Raw genomic sequence first — 25,016 nt, 5'->3', positions numbered from 1 at the left:
GGCAACAGAATGGGTTCTAAGGCCTGCATTGTGTGGGGATTTGAATCAGGATAGATTGTACACTAAGTATCTTGATCAAATAGGGTCACTACTGTTGTACAGTTGGGAAAAATTCTGTGCTGTGCTCTCTGTTCAAGTAAGCAAGACTGTAGGATGGGTCATGCAGCTCCCTATGTGCTTTGTTTAGGGTCTCTAGTTGGATGGGCTGAAAGCTGGATTTAGCAGTGGATGGGGCTATAAATTAGTATTCCATACTTGAGCAGGGACCTGTATAAGCTCATATAACTCTTTATAGGAATAAAATTAGAGAGAACTATACCAATTTTCCTGGCTTGACTGGGCTACCATTCTAGCTCTACAGATAGATAGGGCTGATGGCCAGGCTCTATAATCAAGTGCCTGGAGTTGCAAGATGATCTACACAGATTGTTGGGAGTCCTAGTTAGGTTTCTTGATCAGGCTGGAGGCTGTGTTCTATTTTGGGGAGGGCTGTAAATTACCTTCCCTGTCTAAGTAGGTCTATAGAGTAAACACCAAAATCAGGAAGGTTCTTAAGGAACCAAATCAGACAGACTTGTGCACTAAGTTTCCTGGACAAATTCAGCCACCATCTTGACTCTGCAAACATAGAGATAATGTTGGCTTCTCTGCTCATATGCCACTTTACCTGGGGCTGCAGGATGGGTTATCAAGATTCCTGGAAGCACTGGTTACATTTCCTGGTTTGAGGTGTTGGAGGTTATATTTATTCTTCAGTGGACAGAGCTGAAGAATAGCTTCCTTTCTGAGAAGGCATTGGTATAGAGCAGGCCCCAAAAATGGCAAGACTAAACAGGCAGACCTATGCTCCAAACTTTCTAGCCAACTAAGGTTCCCAGCTTGTCTCTGCAGAAAGGCAGAGCTCCTGGCCAGACTCTCTATTCAAGTGCTGCTGGACCATGCCATTTTCTAGGTGCTCAGGTCAGACTTTCTGGTCAAGCAGGACTAGTGCTGCATTCAGCAGTCAGTGGAGTATGAATTATCTCTACTACCTAGTCAAAGCAGGGAATCATCTCCAAGCTCAAAAAGGTTCTTTGTGATCTTGCTTCAAGCTTATCCACACCCCAAGTTTACTGGCCAAACTGTGGCATTGACTTTGCAGGTGACCAACTCTGCCTACTGGACTTCCTGTTTAATCATTGTTGGGCTATTCTCTAGGGAAGACCATATACTAGAACAACAAAAAACAATTTTCAATTGTTTCAATTTATAAATTGAAAAAGATTGAAATTATACCAAATATCTTCTATGACCAAAATGTAATGAAGCCAGAAATCAGCAACAGAAGGAAACTGGAAAAAAAAATCCAAATTCACAAATATGTGGTAATTAAGTCACACACTCTTAACAACTAATGAGTAGAGAAGAAATCACAAGGAAACTTTTTAATAATGCCTAGAGATGAGTAAAAATGAAAATACAACATTCCTGAACATAGGAATGAAGTAAAGACATTGCTCAAATGGAAATTAATAGTAGTAGACACCTACATTCAAACAGAATATCTCAAATTAATAACCCAATTTTACATTTTGAGGAACTACAGAATGAAGAGCCCACTAAACCCAAATCTTTCAGAAGGAAAGAATAATAAAGGTTAGAGCAGAGATAAATGAAATAGAGAATAAATAAATAGAATCTGGGTACCTGGGTGGCTCAAGGGTTGAGCATCAGCCTTTGGCTCAGGTTGTGATCCTGGGTTCCTGGGATCGAGTCCTGCATCAGGCTCCCTACAGGGAGTTTGCATCTCCCTCTTCCTATGTCTCTGCCTCTCTCTCATGAATAAAATCTTTAAAAAAATAGAATCAATGAAACCATAATTTGGCTCGCTTAAATGGTCAACAAAATTGACAAACTTTTAACTAGATTGACAAAAAAAAGAGAAAAGGCACATAAAACTAAAATCAGAAATGAGAGTGTGAAAATTAAAGACCTTACTAAAATACAAAGAACTGTTACAAAATACTATGAACAATTCTGTTAACAGTTATGTAACCTAGATAACGTGGAAAATTGCCTAGAAACACAAATAAACTGACTCAGAAGATGCAGAAAATTCTTAACATATCTATAACAAGTAAAGTGATTGAATCACTAATCAAAACTTCTCGTCAAAGAAAAGTCCATGGTTTCACTGGTGAATGCAACCAAACATAAGAACTAATACAAATTGTTACCAAATTCTTCTAAAAAATAAAAGAGAAAGGAATACTTTTTAACTTATTCTATAATCCAAAATTACCCTGATACTAAAGGCAAGTAAAGATATCACAAGAAGGGAAAAATACACCTGTTTTTGACTATAGGTGCAAAAATCCTCAACATAATACTAACAAACTGAATGCATATCAAAAGGATTATAAACAAAATAGATTTATCCTAAGAATGCAAGGGTATTTTAACATGAGAAAATCATTCAATGTAACATACTAGTTTAATAGAACAAAAAAATGATCATTTTTATTAATGTAGAAAAAAACACTTGAAAAAAATCCAACACTCCTGGCAAAACCACTCAAACAACTAAGAATAGAAGGAAGGGCATTCCTTAACCTGATAAATGACATTTGTGAAAAACTCACAGCTAACATCATACTCACTGGTGAAAGACTGAAAACTTTTTCCTTAAGTCAGAAACTAGAAGAGAATGCACACTTTTACCACAATTACTCAATTTTATATTAGATGTTCTAGTCAGAGTCATTAGACAAGAAAAAGAAAATGTATCTAAATTGTGAAGGAAGCGGTAAAATTATCTTTATTTATAGATGGCATGATCCTATATATATAATATTATAAAAAATGTACAAAAAAGCTCCTGGAACTCATAGCCAATTTCAGCAAAATTACAGGGGAAAAAAATCAATTATGTTTATATGCACCATCAATGAACATTCCAGAAAGGAAATTAAGAAAATTTCATTCACAATAGCATTAAAAGATTACTTAAATTTATTTAAATTAAGAAAATTTCATTCACAATAACATTAAAAGATTAAAATACTTATTAAATTTACTTAAATTTATGTATTTAAATTTAAATAAATTTAAGTAAATTTATTTAAAGTAAATGTATTGAAATTTACTTACGTAAATTAAGTATTTCCTAAAATACTTCATAAATTTAACCAAGGAAATTATAGATTTGGGCATATCAAACTACAACGTATTGCCAAAATAAATTACAGGAGACCTAAATAAATCAAAAGCCATCCCATTTTTTCAAAAATTGAAAGACCTATACTATTAGGATGTTATTACCCAAAATGATCTAAAAAGATTTAACACAATCCATTTCAACATTCCAAGAGAAATTTTTGTAGAAATGAAAAAGCCAATTCTTAAATATGTATAGAATTGTAATGGTCCTGGAATAGCCAAAACAATATTTAAAAATAAGATGAAAGTAAAAGACTTACACTTCCCAATTTCATAACTTACTATAAAACTATGGTAATTAAAACTTTGTGGAAGGTTGCCTCAGTAGGTTGAGCCTCTGACCCTTGGATTTGGCTCATGTCATGATTTCAGGGTCATGAGACTTGAGTCCCACACTGGGCTCTGTGCTCAGCATGGAGTTTGCTTGACTCTCTCCCTCTTCCTCTGCGCCCCCACTGGCTCTCTCTCCAAATTAATTAAATAAATATTTTTAAAAAACACTGTGATGCTAGCAAAAGGATAGACATATTTGACCAAGGTTATAGAATTGAGAGTCCAGAAATAAACCAGTGCATCTATGGCCAATTAATTTTTTTCAGTTTTTTTATATAAATTTATTTTTTATTGGTGTTCAATTTGCCAACATATAGAATAACACCCAGTGCTCATCCCATCAAGTGTCTATGGCCAATTAATTTCAACAAGGGTGGGCAGCCCAGGTGGCTCTGTGGTTTAGTGCCACCTTTGGCCCAGGGCATGATCCTGGAGTCCTGGAATCAAGTCCCACATTGGGCTCCCTGCATGGAGCCTGTTTCTCTCTCTGCCTGTGTCTCTGCCTCTCTCTCCCTCTCTGTGTCTCTCATGAATAAATAAATAAAATCTTTAAAAAGAAATTCAACAAGGGTGCCAAGATCATTCAATATGAAAATAGTCCCTTCAACAAAATGCTGGATTTCTATATATATAAGAATGAAGTTGGGCCCCTACCTCGTAGCATATACAAGAATTATTTCAAAGGGGGTCAATAGCCTCTTAGAGGGTATATTCACATAGGGGTGAATCTTCCTGACTTTGGATTTGGCAATAGATTCTTAGATATGACACTGACACCGGAAGTAAAAACAACAAAAGAAAACAGATAATTCATTGGAATTAAAAACTTTTGTGTATCAAATTTTGAAGACAACATATAGACTGGGAGAAAATATATGCAGGCCATATTTCATAAGGGTTTAATATTCATAATATAAAAAGAACTACAACTCAACAACAAAAAACAATGAAGAATCCATTAAAAAATGGACAAAGGACCTAAATAAACATTTCTTTAAGCTGATATCCAAATGGCCAATAGGCACAATAAGAGATATTCAACATTATTAATGATTAGGGAAATACAAATTAAAAAACACAATAATATAACACTTCACACATAGTAAACTGGTCAGAGTTTTAAAAACGGAAAATGAAAAAATAAATAAATAAATAAATAAATAAATAAATAAATAAATAAATAAATAAAAATTGAAAATGACAAGTTTCAGCAAGAGTATGAAGAAACTGGAACCCTTTTCATTGCTGGTGGAAATGAAAAAGAACACAGGCATTGTGAAAAATAGTTTCTCAATGTCTGAAAAAGTTAAATGGAATTACCATATGACCACTCCTAGGTATATATCCAAAGTAGTGAAAAGGAACGACTCAAACAGATATTTATATGCCAGTGTTCACTACAGTATTTTCCAAAGGTGGAAACAACTCAAATATTGATCAGTAGAGTGGATAAACAAAATGTGTGTGTGTGTGTGTGTGTGTGTGTAATGAAATATGATTCAGCCACAAAAATGAACTTCTGATATACACTGGAACATGGATGAACCTTAAAAAATTATGCTGGGTAATATAAGGCAGATACAAAAGTACAGTATTATATGATTCCACTTTTATGAAATATTTGGAATAAGTATATCCCTTCAAACATAGAGTATAATTTGAGATAATGAATGAGTTTTGGAAATAGTGGTAATACTTGTGTGATATTATGACTATGATTGATGCCACTGAATTGTACATTGAAAGTGGCAGTTTTGGGGGCACTTGTGTGGCTCAGTCAATTAAGCATCTGCCTTCAGCTCAGGTCATAATCTCAGGGTCCCAGGATCGAGCCCTGAGTAGGGCTTCCTGCTCAGTGGGAATCTCCTTCTCTCTCACTCTGCCCCTACCCCTTCCCCTCCACTCGTGCTCTCTCTCTCTCAAATAAATAAATAAAATCTTAAAAAAAAAAATAAAGTGGCAGTTTCTATGTTACATATATTTTACCACAGTAAAATAAAATTAAAATAGACAAGCTTTTGGGTATTGCATCCCTTAAAATATTATACAACCTATCCCTGACTAGAAGACACATTTTTGTTGGGACACTTTATATTGTAGGGGAAACATAATTCTTATGTCTGTGCTGCTTTGATTTATTAAATAACTGATAAGTTTGCAAGTTTAAGATGGTTCCAAAAACAAGGAATTTCAGCTGTTCTAATTTACAGAGAAAGCTGTTTTGCCACTTGGTATTTATTACTCAGCTGATTAAATAGTGCTCTAAATATTTAGTGCATATTAGATGCTCTAGAGATTTCCTGGCAATCTCTGATTGGAGAAATACGGTGCTTACCCTGCCCAGTGCAGAGCAAAGCCATGTCCTCTTCTTTAAAGAAAAAAATAAAAATAAAAAAGTATTTTCTATTTGCAAAATAGGTTTTGCTTTGCTTTAAGACCTGGTAGGAACTGAGAGTTTGCCATAAAATGAGCATGTAACTTGGACTATGCAACATGAAATAGATATAAAATCCACTAAACCATAAAATTGTGCCTCAACACTCCATCCTTAAGTGGAAGTAAGTTGTATATATGAGATAGGTATTTCGGACTAAATGGAACCTACTCCAACCACACTGATGCACTGCTCCTTCAATCCACACCTATAATTTCATGAAAATGTTCTTATAAGTAGCTGCGAAATTAAAAATCAGACTCAGTTCACATATATTAGCAACAGCTGTAAGTATACAATAAAACGGTACAATGGAAGTGCAATGGTAGAACTTTATAGTCCTATTTGGTGGAGTAAGAAGTATGGCTTAAAGAACACTGGGTGATATAAATCCTTTCAGGATGCACAGGTTCAGTAATTTATTTGTTCATTTAACTCAGAAGTAAAGTAATCAGAATTCAGCTCTCATAATCACGGAAAGTGGTAATAGTTTGGATGGATGCACATGGTCTAGTAAAGTAAAAGACTTGAGGACAAAGGAATCTTTAGAAGTGATATGCAGACGGGACTCTCAAGAATAAGCAGATATATAAAGATATTCTAAATCTCATGTGGCTACTAAAAGGGCATCAATTCAGAAGAGTCTCATTAATCAGATGGACAAAATAACCTACCTTATAGTTATCAGTCTATTTTTTTAGGCAAAAATAACTTATTCAATAGATGTATACAATAGACTTTAAAAGGTTATTAAGCATAAACAATGAGCATCAGTTTAGCAACATGGACTTCCTCTCATTAATACAGATCTGATTACTGCTGAGTACCAACATGACAACATTGGAGACTAATAATTAACCTCCAACACAGCAGCAGTCAGCAGGAGGAAAAGAAAAACAGCCACTTGGTGGCAAAGTCCATTACAATATCCCCCTTCTGTGATGGAAAGGACAGCAATTTGTCACTAAAACTGGAGATTATTCTGAATATGGATTTGTCTTTCTTGACTGCAGGCATAATTCTTACATATTCTTACAGAATGCTGTATGCCCTATTGTGGTATAAAATACCTCTTTGATTTTGACCAAGGAACATATTTTACTACCAAAAATTGAAGCAATATGAATGCACTAATAGAATTCACTAATTTTACTATATTCTAAATCCCAGAGAAATATTTAAACTATGAGACTAATGTAATAGAGTATCACTGTCTTGCTGGGGCAATAATTTGGGAGTTTGTAGTATTATCTTTCAAGACATGTTCTTGTGTTTTGAACAATGATCAGTATATGATATCTATGCTTAGTTAAATTACATAGGTTCAGAAATTAGAGAGTGTAATTTGGGTCTTGAATTGTTGCTCAATAATACAATTACAAACATTTTTCCTTCCATCCTTAACTCTGTTAATGAATGCTTCTTGCCAGCATAGGATTACTTCTCTCATGGTGTAAACAGTATTTCTATTGAACTGGAATATGAAACTGATAACTAGTCAATTTGATCTCTTTATGCCATTGAAATATGTGGCAACATACAGTACCTTTGGACTATTAAACCTGATTATCAAATGAATGTATGGACACTGCTTCATAATGGGGCTGAGGAATATGTTTGAATCCAGAGAAAGCACCTTTTTATATTCCCATAGCCAGTATTAATGGAAGAAATGGAGGAAGTAATTAAAGAAAGAATATTGAATATCCAAACCTTAATGACTCATATCCTCCAGGAATGAGATGTTTTATCATCTCCTAAATAACCAAAATCATTTGAGAAGTGAAATAGTGGATGAAATCAGCTATTAATAACAATAATGGCCTCATTAATAATTTCAAACATAATCTTTGGTAACTAAGCATATTTACTTCTATGTTTTTGTTCATACCTTGTAAATATTAGCTATTTTTATTCTTCTCTTTTCTCTACAATTTTATAAGATATGCTAGTTAGTGAAGGTTAAAATAGTAAGTCTTCTAGTAAATGAAAGGAGGATTTTGACTGAAAAATGAATGATTCGGAATAAACCACATATTAGGATGGAAACAGTGATTTCTTGTGCTATGATCGTTCCTTTCTCAGGGAGAACGTGAATGCATCTTAATTTGTACAAGGCATAATTTCATCAAATTATAAAGAAAAACACTCTAGTTGACATTGTTCTTTTAAATTAATTATTGATAAGAGACTGTGCATGAATGCTGAATAGGAAAATGAGTGGATGGGTCAGACAGTCTCTTAACCAGGCAATGCTCTTCTCTCCATCACATGGATTGAATGTTAAGAAAACCTCTTAGCAGGGCTTCAAACTGGAGATTACCAATGCAAGACATTCCCTACAAGATGTGAAAGATAAAAGTGAAGCAGAAACCATTATTTTTGCTGTTGTATTGGCAAGCATGTGAGAACTTCAGTAGACACCATAAAATAAATTTTTTCAAGTAGCTTTAAACATCTTGTGGCAAATTATCCACTTTAGTTTTACAGACAATTGAGCAGAAGTGATTTGTGTAACTTTTTTTTTTCCTAATTCCTGAATGCTAGATGTTACTTTCTTTACTGTTTTGACTCCTTTATCTTTACTATTTCTGCTATTCCAAAGTTTTGTAAACCTTTATTTTTTTTTTTAGTGTAAATTCAATCTTCTTTAAAAACCAGACTCAAGAGCAGCCAGGGTGGTTCAGCGGTTTAGCACCGCCTTCAGCCCAGGGCGTGATCCTGGAGACCAGGGGTTGAGTCCCACGTTGGGCTCCCTGTGTGGAGCCTGCTTCTCCTTCTGCCTGTGTCTCTGCCTCTCTCTCTCTCTCTCTTTCTCTATGTCTCTCATGAATAAATCAATAAAATCTTAAAAAAAAAAAAAACTAGACTCAACCTCTTTCTACAAACTGGACTGCATTCTTCACTGATCCTATATTAAATGTGTTATGCAGAAATTCTGAAAATAGTCATCTTTCTTTAAACTTCTCTTTTTACAGGTACCCTCATCGTTAATATGCAAATGGAAAATGCAGGAGGTAAAATATTTTAAATGTACTACATATTTTTAATCTTTGTATTGTTTGATTGAAAGTAAGCTTTCAAGATTAGAAATTTGATCATTTGCCTTTTTATAATAATTCAAGGCCTAGGACAAAGAACACACTAGGCATGTATTTTAACTATCTTACCTTGGGTGAGGCCGGATACAGATCAAGAGATACTAGGAAGAGCTGTACAGTTTGATTATATTCATAATTGTCTGGGGAAAACACAGGATACTATACAGATACAGGAAGCACATGGACAAAAAGAGGGTGACTACAGAAAGCACTTTTATTTTTGCATGTTTTTATAGGAAGGAAAAGGTTAGATAGGGAAAGCAGGTTTAGGATTGGCTAATGTGAATAATTTCAGCAGGCTTGGGGACATAGAGGCTGCCTGTTTGTTTGGTACCTGGCCCTGAGGTGATCAGGGCAAGTGTATAATGGCCAAGAACATGGGGCTATGGACTTGATTGACTTCTCAGGAAGGGGAACTATCTTTAGTCAGGGCCTCAAAACTGGGTCAACATAGCACAAAAAAAAAAAAAAAAACTACATTGCAACATTCTATATTGGGCCTTAAAAAATATATCTCATCTGTATATATGTGTGTGTGTGTGTGCCATATGTACCTGTAAGGTTGGATTTGTGTGTATACGTGTGCAAACATATGTGCCCATGCATCCAAGCAATAATGTTCAAGGTAAGCCTTCAACTTTTAAAATTATAGATTTTTTACATTGTTCTGTGAGGAGTACTTGCCAGAATTATCTGGCAAAATGGTTTGGTGTTAAATGACTACTATGATTTTGATAATAATGAATATTCATAATACACAGATAGGAGTTGGTAAGGTGTTAAAAAGTACACTCTAATTCTTTCCTAATACTTTCTGCATCTCCATGTCCTTTAAAGTATACCTAGACTTCTAAAGGTAAAAATGCAGTCTCTTGAAATAAAGTTATGCTATACAGGAAACATCTGTAGAAGAAACAGGGAATTTGAAAGCATGGAGAAAATCTTTTTTAAAAAAATATTCTCTTAACTTTATTTATTTGAAAAAGAGATCAAGTGTGAGACAGAGAGAGCACAAGCAGAGGGGAGGGATAGAGGAAGAAGCATACACCCTGCTGAGCAGAGCCCGATGTGGGGCTCAAACCCAGAACCCTGGGATCATGACCTGAGCCGAAGGCAGATGTCAACCAACTGAGCCACTCAGGCTCCCTGAAAGCGCAGAAAATATCTAAAGTAAATTATAATAAACATAAAAATCTCTATAAGCATATCATAATCAAATTTTTGAAAACTAGGGTAAGAGGAAATTATTAAATGCAGGTATAGGAATAAAAAAGTAACATTACCTAGAATGACATGAAAAGATTAGATAATATGTGGGACATATTAACAATTAGAAAAAATCATTATCTAAAATTCAAATTTAACTGTGTTCTGTGTTTTATATGGCAGCCCTATGAATAACCAAAAAGATATTTAGTTTACAGTTTAAAATATAGGAAGCTTTACATTGGATAGAAAGCTTTGAGTGATGATCAGATGAACTAAAGAAGAGAATAAGGGCTAGTTCAATGAGAGAATGGAAATTATTCATGCTTTCATAGTAAAGGCTTGAGATTTCATTCTTGTTTGCTTTTGTTGGCTTTTGCATGTCCTTACATTAACTTCTGCTAATTTAATTTTATTGAACAGCTTACTAATGTAGGGGTTAATAGCATACACCCTGGAGTTCCTATAGCATTTCTCTTCCACAACATTGCTATTCTCTAAGCAAGCTGTTTTCTTGACAGTCTGCCTTTATTTGTTTTGTTTTCTTTACTCAGGGTGTCCTAACTCTTTGAGAGCAGGTCTAATTTTTTTTCTCTACTTATATTTCAAAGAACAGCTCAAAAGTAATTTCTCCTGTAAAATTTTTCATGAGTTCCAAAAATACATCACCATAAAAAGAAAAAAAAAAAAAGAAATTACCTAAGTTTCCAGTAGCAAGCATTCTGCATACTTCTACTATAGTGATAATCACGTCTTATGATTTCTCTCTGAATAGATGGAACTTCTTAATAACAGGGACAATAGGGATCCCTGGGTGGCGCAGCAGTTTGGCGCCTGCTTTGGCCCGGGGCGCGATCCTGGAGACCCGGGATCGAGTCCCACGTCGGGCTCCCGGTGCATGGAGTCTGCTACTCCCTCTGCCTGTGTCTCTGCCCCCCTCTGTCTCTCTGTGTGACTATCATAAATTAAAAAAAAAAAAAAAAAAAAACAGAGACAATATAGTATTAATGGCATTGTTAGTTACTACTTCCAAAGGGCATAGAACATTGACAGGTATGTGCTCAAAATGTGAGTTCAATAGAATTATATTTATAAGAATAATAATGTTTAAAATCATTATTGTGGGACCATAGTTTACCAACATTTCGCTAACATTGATAAAGGGCAAATTGTGCTATACTTTCTGGTCATCTGCCTCCTACAAAAAGATATCACAAATATTTGAAGAAGTTGCTGCTGTGATTCTTGGGGGAATTTATTACTAGATTTAGTAAATGTGCTTGTACAGATCAATGGACTGTTATGTTGACCTTTCACTGGTTGTTTGCTCTGATTCAGGCATTTACAATAAACTATTCTCTCAGCATTTCAACTCCACTCTTCAATTCCTCTTTAAAAATGTTATGGAATAAAAAAAATGTTATATAGCATCTTTGTCAATAAGCATTGCTAGAAAACTCAGTTGATGTTTTTGTCTTTACTTTTACTTCTTTGCTGTCTCTACAGAATACCACTGTTACAGAATATTGTTATGTGGTGTGCAAATATAATTAGGTATGATCTGAAACTCAGAAACTCACAGGTAACAGAATTGCACTACAAAAGTGAAATGTCTACAAGCATAATTACAAAAAATATTGGAGCTGAATGAGGTTTCAACTTCTCATAATTAAAATATCACTTTATATATGTCTATGGGATACACTGACTAAATATAAATACTTCAATATTAACAAAGTAGTATGTGTGTATATGTATCAAGATATAAAATATAGGTGTATATTTCTATCTACATATTATTTTTATATAAGTATCATTTTATTCTTTATAATTAGCAAACAAACAATTTAGTATAACGTCAGAGTTAGATGTAACTTGGAGGTGAGTGAAGATATTCACTTATCATTAATAGCTGTGATTCTACTAATTGAAGAAATTTGTAATTAAGAATCAGTGTTAATGTACATTGAGGAGTTTCCACCTACTAGTTCTCTCCCAAGTTCTTTTTATACATTTTCTCTGAAGATTTGCACAACCCTAATAAGTCTCATAGATAACTGAAGCTTAGAACAGTTAAATAGCATGTACATTGTTATAAGTGCTATAGGTAGTACAATTAGGATTTGAACATCATTCCTGTTCTTTGAAACCATGTCAAACTTCCTATCCAGCCTTCTACAGTGTCTTATAACATCACCAAGAAAGTAGAGCTTATGACTGAAGGATAAAAATGTGCATTACATTCAAACACCCAAAACTAAAACAAACTTAAAGGATCAGTTCAGTGATTGATGTAAGAGGATCCCAATGATGTCACAAATGGGAAGGTTTTCAGAGGTGGCAAATAAGTTGTGTCATAGTAGATATAAAGAGAAATGGATTCATTCATTTATTTGGCAGATATTTATTGAATTATATGTACTAGATAGTGTTCTGGCTGCTGCTAGTAGAGTGCTAAATTTAATAGATAAAAAGTCTGTTCTTATTCAGTTAAAATTCTAATAAGAAAGGATAGACAATAAGCACATAAATCATTAAAGGAATAAAATAATTTCACAAAAGGGTAAATGTTATGAAGATAATAAAAATTAAGTGATGGAGTACATCTACTAAGGAGCTGCCTCTTACATTGGTGATAGACAAGACCTCACAAAAGTGTTGATATGGAGCTGGGACTTGAATGATAAAAATGTAAAGTTTGGCATGTGGCTCAAGGAAGCTTTCTAGGAAGAGAGAATGTGGAGGATTATAGTCATAAGGTGGAAGAGTTTGTCCCAGTTGAGAAAAAGAAATTAGACTAGTATGGCTGAAGATTAATGAGAATGGCCACATAACTAGCAGGTTCTAACACTAAATGAAAATGTGGAGTCCCTTATTTAAGAATTAAGACTTTCAAGATAGCAACAGCAGATGATTAACCAAGCCTGAGACTCTTTTTGAGCACAGAGTTCTATGTGGCTGCACAGCTTACATGCTGTATATGACTGTAGGAAACCAACACTGGAAGTGATAAAAGATAGAAAGGAAAGAAAATATGGATAGAGAGAGAGAGGACTCAGATTATACTGAGCCCTGTGAGTCAAGGGAAGAGTTTGGATTTTAAGTGTGATGAAAAGACCTGTCTACATTGCTTATAGTCAATGTGACAGTGAGGATGTTACTTAAATGCCATAGACCTCAGTCTCCCTATCTGTATGTAAATTAAATTAGAAAATCTTGTACTTTCCAAATAATGAAAGAACGTGTTCTCATCTTTTGTACTATTCACAGTGGGTTAATACAGACATGACATATGTTTAATTTTAATCTGACTTATTAATACTTTATTCACTGTTTTCTTAAGCCTAAAAAATCAACAAAGCAATAGAGTTTTTGTAATACTTGCCAATTTCCATGATATAGAACTATGTCCAATTTCTTTTTTCTTTAAGACTTTTTTTTTTTTTTTTTTTTTTTTTGACAAGAGAGAACATAAGCAGGGGGAATGGCAGGCAGGTGGAGAGGGAGAAGTAGGCTCCCAATCAAGCAGGGAAAAATAATGGTTGTAACAAGTGGCTTCAAACTTCCTGAAAATGCAATTGTCAGCTCTCATGAGCTGGTATAAACTGACTCCAACACACTTCTGTGTGAGGGGCTTGAAGGTGCGGATTTCTATTTTTTCTCTCAGGCAAGGAGTCATATGTGAGTTTGTTGCCTGAGATTTTTGCTACTGAGAAGGTATGTGGTTCACATGGGGTCTTATCCCTTGGGTCACACAATCTTACCATTATTCTTCATGTCAATCTCAGATGTTCAGAAGACACAGAGTCATACTTCCCTATGCTACTCCATACTGATGTTGTTGCACAGCTGGAGTGGGTGCAAATGTCAAGAAATTTTCGCAGTCTTTTTTGTTTGTTTGTTTTAGATTTTCTCATTAATTTAGTTTTTCTATATCATTATAGATTATTTTTTAGGAAGGAACATTATTATATCTGAAATACAGAACATTTTTTTAAACTTTAAACAAGTTAGTTAATGCAGAGTGTAATGTTAGTTTCAGGTGTAGAATTTAGTGATTCATCACTTCATATAGTATCCAGTGTTCATCACAACATATGCCCTCCTTAATACCTATCACCCATTTAGCCCATCCACCTGCCCATCTCCCCTCCAGCAACCCCTAGTTTGTTCTGTATAGTTAAGAATTTGATGGTTTGTCTCTCTTTTTTCCTTTACTCATTTGTATAGTTTCTTAAATTCCACATATGAGTGAAATCATATGGTATCTGTCTTTCTCTGACTGATTCATTTTGCTTAACATAATACACTCAAGCTCTATGCACATCTTTGAAAATAGCAAGATTTCATTCTTTTTGATGACTAATATTCTATTGAGTATATATACCACATATTCTTTATCTATTCACCAGTCAATGGACATTTAGGCTCTTTCTATAATTTGGCTATCGTTCATGCTGCTTTAAATATCAGGGTGCATGTATCCATTTGGTTCAGTATTTTTGTGTCCTTTGGATGAATACCTAGTAGTGCAACTGCTGGGTCACAGAGTAACAGAACAAAAGTTTTGATTACTATTATTTAGCTTATCTCAAAAAGGCTGTACCAATGTGTTGTAATAGAGTGGTTGAATCATAATTTCCATCCACCTTATGTAAAACAAAGATTAGACGGGCATTTGCAAACTCCAAGTGCTCATTTTCACCTACTCTCTATATTTTATCCCTGTTATGTTTTTATTGTTAGTTTTAATTTATATATATAAATGTTGTATTATATATGTATATATATACATACACACACACACACACACACACATACATATCCCTTGTAAACAAAAACTCTATGGTATCCTCAATGATGATTCTGTAAGTCTTTTTTTTTTTATTACAACTTTGAGATGTAAATCACAAACTACCACATCCTATAACTCACATACCATGTGTGAAATTCAATGATTTTTACTCTATTTACAGAGTTCCAAAACCATCATCATAATAAATTCTAGAATATTTCCCACAATAGAAACTGTAATCTCATTAGCAATTTATTCCTTAAATTTTTTATTGAGATATAATTGAAAACATTATAGTAGTTTTAGATGTACAGCATAATGATTAGATATTTGTATATATTGTAAAATAATCACATAAGTCTATTTAGGATATATAGTTAAGTCTATATGTTACATAATGTCAGAGTTAACTAACTCGCTAGTTACATTAAGTCCAAGTAGTTAACTAGTTAAATTTAAAAAAAATATATTGAGGTATATATAATTAACATATTACATGTTTCAGCTATACAATATAACAACTTGTTATTTAAATATACTGTGAAATGATCACCATGATAAGTCTAGTTAACATCTGGCAGCATACATAGTTACAGGCTTTTTTTCTTGTAATGAGTTTTGATATTTATTCTCTTATGAACTTTCAAATAAGCAATATGGTATTATTAAATAGACTCACCATACTGTACATTACATCTCCATGACATGAAGTTTGTATATATAAATATATAAATATATATAAATATATATATATATATATATATATATATATATTTTTTTTTTTTTAGAGTTTTTTAGTTATCCATGGATAGGTGATGCCTAGGTGGATCAGCGGTTTAGCGCCTGCCATCAGCCCAGGGTGTGATCCTGGAGACCCAGGATCAAATCCCACATCAGGCTCCCTGCATGGAGCCTGTTTCTCCCTCGTCTGTGTCTCTGCCTCTCTCTGTGTCTCTCATGAATAAATAAATAAAATCTTTAAAAAAAATTATCCATGGATGAATAAAATAAGAGAGTTGTCATCTTTTTCTTGTTCTTGATCTTAGAGAAAACATTCTCAATTTTTTACCATTAAGTATGATGTTAGCTGTGGGCTTGTTATATATGGCCTTTATTATGTTGAGGTATGTTCCCTCTATAAACACTTTGATGAGAATGTATATCATAAATAGAATGTTGATTTAATCACGTTTTTTTTTTTCTGCATCTACTGAAATGAGATGTGATATTTATATTTTATTGTAACAATGTGGCATATCACATCATTTGATTTGGAAATGGTGAACCATCCTTGTATCCCTGGAATAAGTCCCACTTGTTCATGGTATATGATACTTTTAATGTATTATTTAATTCAGTTTGCTGATATTTTGTTGAGAATTTTGTATCTATGTTCATCAGGGATGAATATAGCCTATAATTTTCTTTTCTGATGGTATCCTTGGTTGGTTTTGGTGTCAGGGTAATACTCTTCATAAAATGAGTTTGGAAATATTCCTTCCCATTCCATTTTTTGGAAGAGTTTAAGAATAATTGACATTGATTCTTTAAATTCTGGGTAGAGTTCACCACTGAAAACATCTGGTCCTGGAATTTTGCTTGTTGGGAGGTTATTAATTACTGGTTCAGTCCCTTCATTAGTAATCGGTATGTTTACATAGTTTATTTATCATGACTCAATCTTGGAATTTATACATTATTCTAATCTCCAGTTTGTTGACTTATAATTGTTCATAGTTTTTAAAATCCATTATATATCCATGGCATCAATTGTAATGTTTTCTCTTTCATTTCTGATTTTTTTCTTTCTTCATTTATTTTTTATTTTTTTGATCTTGGTGAGTCTGACTAAAGCTTTGCCAATTTTGCTTATCTTTTCAGAAAAACAGTTTTTAGTTTCATTGATCTTGTCTTTTGTCTTTTTATTCTCTACTTCATTTATTTCCACTCTGATCTTTATTATTTATTTCCTTCTACTAACTTCAGGTTTTGTTTGTTCTTCTTTTTCAAGTCTATTGAAGTGTAATGTTAGCGTTTATTTCAGATTGTTCTTGTTCCTTAAATGAGGTAAACATTTATTGCTATGAACTTCCTTCTTAGAACTGCTTTTACTGGGATGCCTGGGTAGCTCAACAGTTAAGCACCCGCCTTTGTCTCAGGGTATGATCCGTAAGTCCCAGGATTGAGTCCCACATCAGGACCGAGTCCCCTGCATGGAGCCTGCTTCTCCCTCTGCCTAGGTCTCTGCCTCTCTGTGTGTGTGTCTCTCATGAATAAATAAATAAAATCTTAAAAAAAAATAACTGCTTTTACTGTATCCCATAAATTTTAGTATATTGTCTTTCTGTTTCTCATTTGTTTCAAGGTAGTTTTTCTTTTTTTAATTTCACTTTTGATTTTTACCTTGGCTCATTGATCGTATAGTGTGACATGTTGTTGAAACTCTACATATACGTGAATTTTTCAGTTTTCTTATAATTGATTTCTAGTTTCATATCATTGTGGTCAGAAAAGATGTTTGATATAATTTTAATCTTCTTAAATTTATTAAGACTTGGTCTGTGGTCTAACATACTGTCTATCCTGGAGAATGTTCCATGTGCGCTTGAGAAGACTGTATTCTGTTGCTTTTGGATGGAATGTTCTGTATACACCTGTTGAATGTATACAGATTAAATGGTTAATCTGACATGTTGGTTAAAGCATATGTTTTCTTACTGATTTTCTGTCTAGATTATTTATTCACTGGAGGAGGTGGTATATAAAAGTTCCCTACTATTACTACATTGTTGTCTATTTCTCCTTTTAGTTCTATTAATGCTGGGTTTATATATTAATGTGCTCAAATATTAGCTGAATAAATATTTACAAATATTGTATCTTCTTATTGGACTAACCCCTTTCTCATTATGTAATGACCTTATTTTGTCTCATTTTAATCTTTGTCTTAAGGTCTATTTTGTCTGATATAAGTATAGCTTACCCCAACTTTCTTATGGTTTCCATATACATGGAATACTTTATCCATCACTCCACCTTCAGTCTATGCATCTTTACATCTGAAATGAGTCTTTTTTTTTTTTTTTTTTAAGGATTTAAGAGAGAGAGTGCATGAGTGGGGAGGGACACAGGGAGATGGAAAAGTAGACTCCTTGCTGAGTGGGAGACTGATGGGGGGCTCAATCCCAGGACCCTGGGACCATGACCTGAGACAAAGGCTCAGCTTAACTGGCTGAGCCACCGAGGTGCCCCTGAAATGAGTCTTTTCTAAGTAGTGTTTAGATGAGTCATTTTTTATATATACATTCAGCCACTCTGACTTTTTATTGGAGTATTTAGCCCATTTACCTTTTAAGTTATTATTGATAGCTAGGCACATACTATTTTGTTGTTGTTAATTTTTTGTGACTGTTTTGTAGATCCTCTCTTCCTTTCTGTCTCTTATCTTTCTGTCTTTCTTTGTAATTTGATGATTTTCTGTAGTATATGTTTAGATTCCTTTCTTTTTATCTTTTGTGTATCACCTATAGATTTTTGCTTTGTAGTTACATGATACCTACACAAAATAATGTATTTATAACAGTCTATTTTAAGTTAATAGCAACTTAGATTTGAATGAATTCTAAAGCTCTACATATTTTATGTAGATATTCCACACATATTTTATGTTTTGATGTCACCATTTTTATTTTTTTATCTCGTATATCCCTTAAATAATTATTATAGTTATTTTTACTATGTTTTGCTTTTTATTATTCACACACTTTATAAGTGATTAACCCAACACCTTAATGTTAGATTGTTCTAAATTTTACTATATATATACCTTTACCATGAAATTTTTACTTTCAAATATTAACTTGTTACTAATTAGTGCCCTTCTGTTTTATCTGAAGGAAGTAATTGTAACATTTCTTGTAAGACTATTCCAATGTTGGTAAACTCCTTAAATAATCCTTTACTTGTCTAGAAAACTCTTTATCTCTCCAATTCTAAAGGAAAATTTTGTTGATTAGAGTATTGTCAGTTGGTAGTTTGTTTTGAATATATTGTTTCATTCCCTTCAGTGGGGTAAATCTGTTAAGAAATCTACTGATAGTCCTATGGTGTACCCTTGTAGATAACAAGTTGTTTTTCTCTTGCTACTTTTAAGATTATCTCCTTATCTTTAACATTTGACACTTTAATTATATTGCATCCTGGTATGAGTCTTTTGGGTTCATCCTATTTGGCACTGTCTGGATATGGATGTCTGTTTCCTTCCCCTGGTTAGCAAAGCCATTAATCCTTCAAGCTTTCTGTCAGCTTTTCTCTCTCTACTCCTTCTCAGACCCCTATAATGTGAACGCTGCTCTGCTTAATATTTTCCATAATTTCCTTAAGCTATCTTCATTTTTAAATTTTTTCTTCTTTTTGCCATTCTGATTTGAGTTTCACTGCTTCATCTTCAAGTCCACCTATTTTTTCATCTGCTTCTTCTAATATGCTGTTGAAACCTTCTTGTGTTTTTCTCAGTTCAATTATTGTATTCTTCAGCTCTGTGATTTCTATTTGGTACTTTCATTTATAGCTATTTGTTGAAGTTTTCACTGTGTACATCTATTATTCTCCTGACGTTGGTGGCTATCTTAATGACTGTTATTTTGAACTCTTTATCAGCTAAATCATTTATCGCCATTTTGTTAAGGTCTATTCCAAAGGTTTTGTCTCATTCTTTCATTTGGATCATATTCCTCTGTTTCTTCCTTTTCATTGATTCTCTGTGTTGGTTTCTATGCATTACATAAGACCACCACCTCTCCTAATCTTGAGTAGCCTCATGCAGGAGTAGCCTCATGCAGGAGATAAAACTTATTTTTTAACCTTGTCCTAGTTCTTGGTTGTCTGTCAAACCTTTGGGATTATCCAAGCAGTCTATTTTATTTTCAGTGGCTCCTAGGCAGCATTTTTTAAAGCATGCAAATATATATAGTTCTATAGGGCCATAAGTGTATTCACCTGAGCCAAGTCATTTATTATTGTTCCATTGGCATCAGTTATAACAGTGGGGAGCCAGTTGAGAATAAAAAGTACTTTTCCTGGGAGATACTGGCTTTCTAGGAGATATCAGCAACTTGAAATGAGGCAGAGGGAAAGCACATAATTGTTTTCTACCATCTCCATCCTCAGAGAGGGCCTCAATAGGCACCTAGATGCCTGTGTGCCAAACCAGAAGCCTACCCTCATGCAAAAACTCAAAAACAAGCAAATAGGCCTCTTTCACAGAAAGACTATAATGTGTTTCAGTTTGGTCTCCGTACTCTACCCTAGGGGTGGTAGCTGGGCAACAAGTCTTTCTGTGTCACAGTCCAGTGGGATGGAAATATGAGCTCCACTAGCCATCAGAACCAGACAATAAAGGAGCATCCTCTGGGCAGCAGTCATAAAACTGGGGCACCACACATGTGTAAAAGTTCTGGAGCATGGCAGAGGGAGAATGCAAAAAATAGCACCTGCCTTCCAACATCTCTTGAGAAGATTACACTCAACTTTTAGATGTTTGTTTAATTAGATGCCTGCTAATAGGCTCTTTCATAGAAACACTGGGCTCCCCAATCTGTTGCCTTTTGCTGTGCCTTGGGGGGTAGTTCATTAGAAACTCTTTCTCTGCTGATCATAGTCTTGTGGGACTCTGAGTAGAAGCCCCGCTGGCCACCAGAGCCAGGCAATCTAGATTTGCCCCCGTCTGTCTTATCACAAAATTCAAGGCACCAGACAAGAGTACAAAGCCCTTTCTGAGAGATACTAGCTAACTAGAGCAAGGCAGAGGGAAAACACAAAGATGGTACCATTTGTTCTCCATGCCTTCAAAGTATTTCAGTAAGCCCCAGATGCATATGAAATTAGGTGTCTATCCATCAGGTTCTAAGGTAAGCCAAGAAGCCTCTTTCACAGAAAATCTGGGTGCTTTTCAGTTGGCTGCCTCTGTACTGAGCTCTGGGTTGGGTGAGTCTATGTATGTGAGCCCTTTAAGAACTATTTTTTTGTTTACTATATAGCCTTGTAGGTCTTATGGATGTAAGTCTATTGGCTTGCAAAGCTAAATGTTTTGGGGGCTCATCTCTCAGGTACTAAATGGGGTGCTTAATGTGAGTTCAAACCCTTTCTCCTGAGAAAAGCAGAGGACTTGAGTTCCCTACTAATCATGGATTGCCGTTCTGTGTATGTGGTTTATGGTGAGACTGTCTCAGCCTATTATACCTGCTTCTATGTAAATTTGTTTTCATTTGTCTAATGAGTAATTGCTCAGCTAGTTTGGGCCCTTTTTTTTTAAGAAAATTGTTTCATATGTAGCTATAGATATGGTGTGTTCATAAGAGAGATGAATTTAGGATTTTCCTATATTGCCATCCTGAACATGGAAGCATTATACTAAGTGAAAAAAGCCAGTCACAAAAGAGCACACATTATATGACTCCGTTTATGTCAAATATTGAGATTGGCCAAATGTATAGACAGAAAGTAGATTAGTAGTGACATAGGGCTGGGGGCACAGGTTTGGGGAAATAAGAAAACACATAGAATACATTCTTAGAAGTGAACTTGCTGCTCCATGTGTGATTTATTTATGTTTACTATTTTGAGGAGATGCCAGACCATTTACCAAAGTGGCTACATCATTTTATTTTTCCCACCACCAGCATACAAGGGTTCTGATTTCTTCATGTCCTCACAAACACTAGTTATCATCCATTTTTTTATTATAGCCATCCTAGTGTGTGTAAAGTGAGATCTGAATGTGGGTTTGATGTGCATTTTACTAACGAATAATGCTATTAATCATCTTTTCATGTGCTTATTGGTCATTTGTATATCTGATATTTGAAAAGTATTCAAATATTTGTCCATTTTAAAAATTGTGTTATATGTGTCTTTATTGTTGAGTTATAAGCTCTTCATATATTCTTGAATACAGTCCTTTATTAGATATATTATTTGAAAGCAATTTCTTCCATTCTATGGACTCTTTTCACTTTTCCAACAATGCCTTTCGCGATGTAACATTGGTTACTTTTGATGAAGTCCGATTTATTTTTTCTATGTAGTTTATAATTTTGGTGGCATATCTAAGAAACCACTGAGTAACTGAAGGTCACAGAGATTTATGCCTAGGTTTTGTTCTACGATTTTAGCTCTTTCATTTAGGTCTCTGTTATGTTTACAGTTAATCTTTTTATATGGTGTATAATAGGGAATCCAGCTTCATTTTTTTTTGCATTAAATATCAAATTATTACAGTACCATTTGTTTAAAAGGCACTACAGAAATCAACTGACCAAAAATGTAAGGCTGTATTTAGAGACCCTCAAATCTAATTTCATTGATATATATGTTTATCCTTATGCTAATACTACACTGTTTCAATTACTGAATTCTGTAGTGTGCTTTTAAATTGAAAAGTGTGAGTTCTCTAAATGGATTCTTCTTTTTTCAGATTATTCTATTTTTATTCTCTTTAATTTTTATACACATTTTGGGATCAATCTCCACACACATACAAAAAGACATCTGTGGTTTTCATAAAATGTTATTTAATCTATAGCTTAATTTAGGGAGATTAACATCTTAATATTAAAACTTCCAATCCTTGAACATGGGATGTCTTTCCATTTATGTAGATCTTAAATTTTTTTCCAATAATATTTTGCAGTTTTCAATATAGAGAAGTGGTACAGCACTCTTAAATTTATTCTTAAGTATTTTTCATTTTTTTAAAAAATTCTATTTTAATGGAATTTTTCTTAATTTCATTTTTGGATTGTTCATTGTTAGTATATATAAGTGCAACTATTTTTGGGGGGGTATCAAAATTTTATTCTGCAAACTTGATGCACTCATTCATTAATTGTAGCCGTTTTCTTAGTAGATTTCTCAGGGTTTTCTATATATAAAATTATGTCACTTGTAAATAGAGGTAGTTGTTCATCTTTCTTTCTGATCTGAATGCCTTTATTTCTTTTCCTTTCCAATTGGCCTGGCTAGAACCTCCTGCACAAGGTTAAACAGAAGAGGTAGATCAGATGTCCTTGTCTTGTTCCTCACCTTAGGAGGGATGTTTTCATCTTTCGCCACTCAAACTGTCATTTTTGTATATGCCCTTTCTTGGATAATGGACATTTCCTTTGATTCCCATTGATAATTTTTATCATGAAAGAGTATAGCAACTCCAAATGCATTCTTTTATCCATTGAAATGATTATGTATTGTCTTTTATTCTATTACATGGTATATAATATTGATTGATTTTTTATGTATTAAACTAATTTTGATTCCTGGGATAAGGGCCTTTTAGTCACAGTGTGTAATTCTTTTTATATGTTGATCAATTTGATTTGATTGTTTTTAAGGGGTGTGTGTATTGTTGTGTGTATGTGTGTGTTTAAGGAATATTGGCCTGAACTTTTTTCTCTCTAGTGATATCTTTTATGGAAGGGATGGGGGGATGGTATAAGGGCATACTGGCCTCATAAAATGAGTTATGAATAATTCCCACCATTTACAATTTTTGAAAGCATTTGTGAAGAGTCGTTATCAGTTCTTTTTTAAAATTTTGGAAATTTTTTTACTACTAATTCAGTCCTTCTACTTATTATAGCCCTATTCATATTTTCTAGGTTTTCCATTGTCAGTTTTGATTTTCTGTGTCCTTTTAGAAGTTTGTCCTCATCTAGGTTATGCAATTTGTTGGCATATAACTATTAGTTAGACTCCCTTATAATTGTTTTATTTCTATAAGGTTAGTATTGATAACTCCTCTTCATTCCTGGAAATTAGTAATTTGAGTCTTCTCTCTTTTTTGCCTTAGTCATTGTAGCTACTGTTTTGTCAATTTTGTTGATCCTTTCAAAGAAAAGTCTTACTTTTGTTGATATTTTCTCTTATTTTTCATTCTCTACTTTATTAGCTCACCTCCTGTTTGCTTTGAGTTGAGGTTCTATTTTCTTTTCTTTTTCTTTTTTCCCCTGGCTTGTTAAGGTGATTGGTTATATTATGAATTCAAGATTTTTTTTTTTTTGGCTGCTATAAATTTCACTAAATACTGCTTTAGTCATATACCATTAGTTTCATCATGTTGTACTTTTGTTTTCATTCACTTCAATATATTTTCTGATTTTTCAATATATTTTCTGATTTTTCAGTCTATCTTCCCTCCTGATTTCCTATTTGATCAACCGGTAATTTAGAAATATGTTGTTTAGTTTCCACGAATTTGTGAATTTCCCTCTCTTCTAGATTTGTAATTTCATTCCATTGTGTTTGGGAAATATAGTTTGCATGAATTTAGTTATTTTAAATGGATTTAGGTTCTCTAATGGCCTATGGTCTATACTGGATAATGTTTTATCTAGACTTGAGAAGAATGTGTATTCTCTTGTTTTAGGTGGAATATTCCATAGATATTTGTTAGGATTAGTCGTATTATAGTTTGCTCAAGTCCTCTATTTCTTTATGTCTGTGTTTCTGTTAGTTCTCATTTAAAATTTAAGTGAATTATTAGTTTCCAATTCTTAGGCTGAGTTGTCTATTTCTCCCTTTAATTCTTTGTGTGTGTGTGTGTGTGTGTGTGTGTGAATTTATGTATGCTGGAGCTTTTTTTTTAATATACCTATATGTTTATAATGTCTTTCTGATGAATTGGTACACTTTTCGTTATAAAATATCCTTTTACATCTCTTTTAGCAAGTTGTCCTAAGTTAGTATTTTTTCTCATATTAGTAGAAACACTCCATTTTCCTTTGATGATTATTTGCATAGTAAATCTTTTTCCAGGTTTTCAACCTATCTGTGCTTTTATTCTTAGGTATAACTCCTATAAATAACATATAGTTGGATCATGTTTTCTGCATGTTTTGAGGCATGTCTTCCATGCTCCCCCAGGCAGTTTACAATTCTGTTTTAGCCTTAGTTT

At 33.7% G+C, this 25,016-nt stretch overlaps 1 long non-coding RNA gene across 1 annotated transcript in view; it reads right to left on the bottom strand.

Moving 5' to 3' along the window:
• The window catches only part of LOC140615613 (uncharacterized), a 62,101-nt gene that overhangs the window by 12,621 nt on the left and 24,464 nt on the right, over positions 1-25,016 (bottom strand). The window contains exon 2 of the long non-coding RNA XR_012016108.1: positions 1,687-1,828. This is a non-coding gene — a long non-coding RNA (uncharacterized lncRNA). The remainder of the gene's footprint in view (positions 1-1,686; positions 1,829-25,016) is intronic.

The sequence above is a fragment of the Canis lupus genome, chromosome 23, assembly GCF_048164855.1.
Source record: "Canis lupus baileyi chromosome 23, mCanLup2.hap1, whole genome shotgun sequence".
NCBI classification, from domain to species: domain Eukaryota; kingdom Metazoa; phylum Chordata; class Mammalia; order Carnivora; family Canidae; genus Canis; species Canis lupus.
This window is presented reverse-complemented; position numbering and strand designations above follow the sequence as displayed.